This window comes from Trichosurus vulpecula, chromosome 5 (assembly GCF_011100635.1).
Source record: "Trichosurus vulpecula isolate mTriVul1 chromosome 5, mTriVul1.pri, whole genome shotgun sequence".
Taxonomy (NCBI): Eukaryota; Metazoa; Chordata; class Mammalia; order Diprotodontia; family Phalangeridae; genus Trichosurus; species Trichosurus vulpecula.
The window spans coordinates 202,592,289-202,598,213 of NC_050577.1; positions in this window are offsets into that span (position 1 = coordinate 202,592,289).

Genomic DNA, 5,925 nt, shown 5'->3' on the forward strand with positions numbered 1-5,925 from the left:
TGCTCCAGGTGGGAGCAGCTGCCACAGCTACTGGAGAGGAAGGAATAGCCCCACATTTGTGGGAAGTCCAAGAAAAAGGCTTAAAGAGTCATCAAGCCACACATTCAGAAGAGAGTTGAGAAGGAAAGTGAGAACAGAAGTTTTCTGCTCTGTCCTTTTCAGTCTCTAGCCCCCTTGTCATTGTACCCTTCCAAACCTCAACCTTGGATCACTCCAACCACCCACTGCATTTGTTCTTATACACTTGCTGCTGAATCAAGGTGAGGAAAATCACACAACCATTCTTATTAGTCCACTACAAATTTATGTTACACAACTTAGCCCTCACTGCTGCTACACCTCCCTTATCCACTCACTATCCAACTCCCAACAGTGGTTCTTCAAACCTTTGCATTCCTTCCCAAACCCTCCATGGCTCCCCTTCCCCCAACACCCCTTGCCTCATATTTTACAGGAAAAAAAGAGATCATTCACCATGAGCTCCCTCTTCTCCCTTCTTCTTCATCACCCATCACTTAGGTGCTTTCTGCCACTTTCTCCTCCTTCACCTCTGCCTCACAAGCTGAAGTGGTCTTACTCCTTACCAAGGCTAACCCCTCTACCTGTTCAAGCCATCCAACTACATCCTGTCTCCTTCAACAAACTGTCCCCTCTGTTATTCTCACGCTTTCACTTATTTTCAATTTCCACTGGCTTCTTTCCTGCTCTCATTTCCTACTGCCTACAAACATACCCATGCCGCCTTCATTCTAAAAAAAAAACAAACTCTTGCTTGATCCTTCCATGCCTGCTAATTATCATCCAATATCTCTTCTGTCCTTTGTGGCTAAACTACAAAAAGCCATTACAACAGATCCCTCCATTTTCTCTCTTCTCACTGTCTTCTTAACCTCTTATAATCTGGTTTTCAATCTCATAATTCCACCCAAACTGCTCTCTCCAAAGTTACCAATTATCTCTTAAATGCTAACTCCAATGCATTTTTCTCAGTCCTCTTTCTCCTCTCTGTAGCCTTCAACTACTGATCACCCTCAACATCTTGATACACTCTTGTCTCTGAATTGTCAGGTCACTACTCTCTCTTGGGGAGCAACTAGATGGCTCAGTGGATAAAGTGCTGGACCTGAAATCAGGAAGACCGGAGTTAAAATCTAGCCATAGACACTTACTAGCTGTGTGACCCTGGGCAAGTCACTTAACCCTGTTTGCCTCAGTTTCCTTATCTGTAAAATGAGCTGGAGAAGGAAATGCCAAACCACTCCAGTATCTTTGCCAAGAAAACCCCAAATGGGGTCATAAAGAGTTGGGCATGACTGAAATGAATGAACAACAAAAATTCTCTCCTGTTTCTTCTCTTACCTATCTGACCATTCTTTCTCAGTCTCCTTTGCTGGATTCTCATCTAGATTATGACTTTTAACCTTAGGTGTTTCACAGGATTCTGTCCTGGGCCCTCTTTTCTTCCACCTCTGTACTACTTCATTGGGTGACCTCATCAGCTCCCATGGATTTAATTACCATCTCTATGATTTTCAAATCTATCTCTCCTGCTCCAGCTTCCCTACTGACCTCCAATCTTGCATCTCCAACTGTCTTTTAGACATCTCAAACTGGATGTCTAGTAGACATCTTAAACTCAATATGTCCAAAACTGAACTCATTATCTATTATTCTCAACCCTGCCCCCCACCTTCTCCATTACTGTAGAAGGCAACACCATTCTTCCCAGTCCCTCAGGCTCACAACCTAGGAGTCATCCTGGATTTCTTACCCTGACCATTCAATCTGTTGCCAAGGCCTGCTGATTTCACCTCTGCAACATCTCTCATATATGCTCCCTTTTCTCCTCTGACACTGCCACCCCTCCAGAGCAGTCACTCCTCACTGAGCTCCTGGTTAATTGTGATAGCCTTCTGGTGGGTCTACCAGCCTCATGTCTCTCCCCATTGTAATCTAGCCTTCATTCATCCACCAAAAGCACAGGTCAAATCATGTCACCTTCCCATTCGATAAACTCCAGTGGCTCCCTATTGCCTTCAAGATCAAATACAAGATCCTCCCATGTTCAAAGCCCTTCATAACTTAGCCCCTCTCCTACCTTTTCAGTCTTCTTACACCTTGGTCCCTGTCCATATGTTGATCTGGTGACACTGGCCTCCCATTGTTCCATGAACAAGACACTCCCTCTCTCAGCTCTCTGGCTGTCTCCCATGCCTAGAATGCTCCCCCTCCTCCCGGCTGACTCATCAAGCTTCCCTGGATTCCTTTAAATCTCAAATGAAATCCCATCTTTTACAGAAAGCCTTTCCCAACCCCTCCTAATTCTAGTGTCTTCCCTCTCTTAATTATTTTCTACTTATGCTGCAAATAGCTTATTTGTATATATTTGTTTGTTGTTACTTCCCCCATTATATTATGGCCTCCTTTCAAAAAAGGAACTGTCTCTTGCCTCTTTTGTAGCCTCAGCTTTTAGCATAGTGCCTGGCACATAAGAGATATTTAATAAATGTTCATTGTTTGACTGACAAGTTGTCTCTCCCTTTAAAGTCTATTGAATAGACACAGTGCTTCCTGGTTCAAAGGTCAATATTTCTCTTTTTTTAGTTAATTTATTTATTTTTAGTTTTCAAGAGCCACTTCTATAAGTTTTAAATTTTTTCCCCCTCCCTCCTCAAGATGACATGCAATCTGATAAAGGCTCTACATATACATTCCTATTAAACATATTTTCATATTAGTCATGTTGTATATAAGAATTATAATGAATGGGAGAAACCATGAGAAAGAAAAAAGTATTCAACACTTCTTGATGCATCTCTCCCCATCTGATGCCATCCCAAGGACCAAGAGATTGATGCATCATCCTCAAATCTTTCAGCATAGATATGTGTCTGTAAGAGTAGCCAGGGGAGTCCATTTCAGCTCCATCCATGCTCTAATGGCATCACTTCTATTACATAGAGTGCATATTAGAAGGAATGCTAGATTGTGTAAGAAGCGCCAGAGATAATTAGGCCAGGACATCCAATTGCCCCTATAGGGACTGCCATGCACTGAGGAACCAGCTTCCAGACAGAGACATAGAAACAGCAACAGAGGAAGGAGAAAACAAAGAATGTGGCTCTTGTTACTACAAGAGTGGTTAGCACTGCAGGGAACCGTGTATGTGCACCTGAGGAGGGCCTATTTCTTCAAAAAAAAATCCATGTATTAAGGAACCACAGGCAGTAGGGAGCAACTCAGACAGGGAGTGAGGCATGTGGATTGTAGAGGCCCAAAGGGAAGGTGGGAGGAGGGCTGGAGATGATAACAAGGAAGGAGGACAATAAATAAATATATAATAAATAAATAGATAAATAAAGCTTGTGTGAGCTGCCTGAATCTGTGGAGCCAAAGTGCCTGAAGAAGTGGCTCCTTAGAGACTAATTGCTCAATCTTTTACTTTTGGCACAGACTTGCTAGACAGAGTGAAGTTTCTTACAGATAAGAAAGATTGGCTATGGAATACTGGGAGGACCCTGCTATGGACTAAAACACCCTCTTCTTTAGCCGGAAACTTGAAGACAACAGAGGCACAGGCCTACGCGGTCATACAGATGCTGTAGTCTGGGAGGACCCTCTATATACAATCACAATTATTCTCAGGAGCAATATGCTCTTGCCTAGAGATTCAGCTTTCAGATCATGATTAGAACATGCCACCATGTAGCTGCACAAATGACAAGTGCTTTTAGCAGAGGCTCAGTGGACCTTTATTTGCTAGAGAACCTCTGTGGACCTCCTTTTGACATTCTATGCACTTTGAAAATGGAATTCCCATTATAGTACTCAAATGTCTTCAGCCTCAGGATATATACTTGGGTGACACTGGGAATAGAGAGGATATTTATGTTAAGTTCCTAGCTTTATCTTCCAGTCAGAGGGAAAAACAGTTTTCTAGCTTTATGCAAAGGCTCAAGGGACAACTGCAGAAAGGTGCAGTGACTATGTACATGAAACAACACTAGGCTCACCCAAGTGCTAGGGGCTGGGTGGGTAGGGGCAGGGAGGGCAGTCAGTGACAAAATGATGTTATTGAAACTCTACCTGGCTAAGCAGCTAGGACAGACCCTCAACTACTCAACACTGGTCCCATTTAACAGGAACATAGGGGACATATAGACAAAGAAAACAGCTCCAAGTTACAAAAATTGGTCTCATGAATCTTCAAGCAATCCATTCAGGTATGAACAGCAGAGATCAAAATAGGAACTGAACCAAATTAGAAAAACTACTTAAAAGTTAACAACAGGCTTGCTGTCTATATGATTGTCCAGAGTCATGTGCAGAGAACCAAGGAGGTTCAGGTTCAAAAGTCAAGACAGGAGTGACACTGAATAGTGTACCCAAAATGGTATTTTGCTTCAACTATGAACAATCTGGGCACAAACTGAATGTACATAAGAGAATCTAATATTTTTCTTCCAGAAGTTGAACTATATCAGGCTGGTATCAAAAAAAAATGGAGTCAGGGTCTGTGAAAAGTCAATAAGTGCAGCCCAAATCCAACTGATCCATGGCTATAAAAATGATTTGGATACTTTGGACAAGAGAATTCTACAAGAAGTGTGAGACGTGTGCTAGGTGTGTTCAGGGAAAAGCTTGGCTGCTCCTGACAGAGGATGTAAGCAGCTGACCTGGTGTGCATAAACTTGATGCAAACTCTAGAAAGGTCCATCCTAGAGCAGAGGTGTTCAACACACAGCTATCTATGGCCTGCAACACTCCCAAATGTAGCACAAATCAGATTAAAATGTAATTGGGAAATATTTAACAAAAACAAAATAAAAATACAATAAACCACAGATACCAGTACATTTTAAAACTAAGTCAACATGCAGCTCACAGGGAATCTTTTGTATAGATTAGAGGCCTTGTCTCTATTTGAGTTTAACATCATTGTCCTAGTGGTAGGCCCTTTGGTCCACATATACCACCCAGCTAGGCCTATCCAACCAGCAACCAGAACTTCTGCAGTCACCAAAGTGTTCTAGTAGAAGTTTTTTACTTTGGCTTCCTTGCAAGGATTTATTTTAATCAAAGTTCAGATTCTTGATAGCTGACTACCTAAGGAGGTACTTGACCTAGAAATTAAAATGTCTAAAAAGCTACCCCCAAGGAGACATACATTCAAAGCTTTTTAATTGTTGAGCAGAATGAGGACACAGAGGCCCAGGTGGGTGACTCATTGGAGTCAGCTTGTGACCTCTAAGTATAATGTCACCAGGATCAAGACCACAGGCTAAGAGCCCCGCTGCCAGTGGACTTGTACTTTGGTATCTCTAAGGATTGAGAAGATATTGAGATTCATGACTAGTATGTCACTCACCTGAAAAATCATTTGAGGGAGGCCTATTGCCTAGCATTAGCTTCAGCTTGAAAGTGTGGAAAGCTATAAGTGATAGTATAATGTTAAAGTTTATTGTCAGGAATTCCTGCTAAGGGATCACATCTTGCTACAAAATCTGGAGAAAGTGCAAGATCATACACTACTGGAGAGTCACCCTAAGGGATTAAGAGAGGACATGGTTTACCACTCTACAAAAGAGCCCCAGAAGATGGCCATGGCCCTTTGAAAATCATGCACCATCACATATAGCCTGTAGGAGAGCTAGTCAGACTCCATGGTGGTTGTTGTTGTTCGTCCTTCATTCTCAAAGAGGACCAATTAGAGCAGGAAGGTAATGTTTTGAACTTGTAAATGAATTGGATTTAAGTGAGGCAGAGCTGTGCAAAGTCATCAGCCCCACTCTCTCTGCCACAGTCATCAGAGCCCAGAAGCAAGTCATAGATCAGAATGACTGGTGATGGCCCCAGATGCAGTGGGAGACCTTGGCTTTCTTAGCCCAAGGTCTTTCCCCAATCTCAGTTTGTCTGAGGCAACAC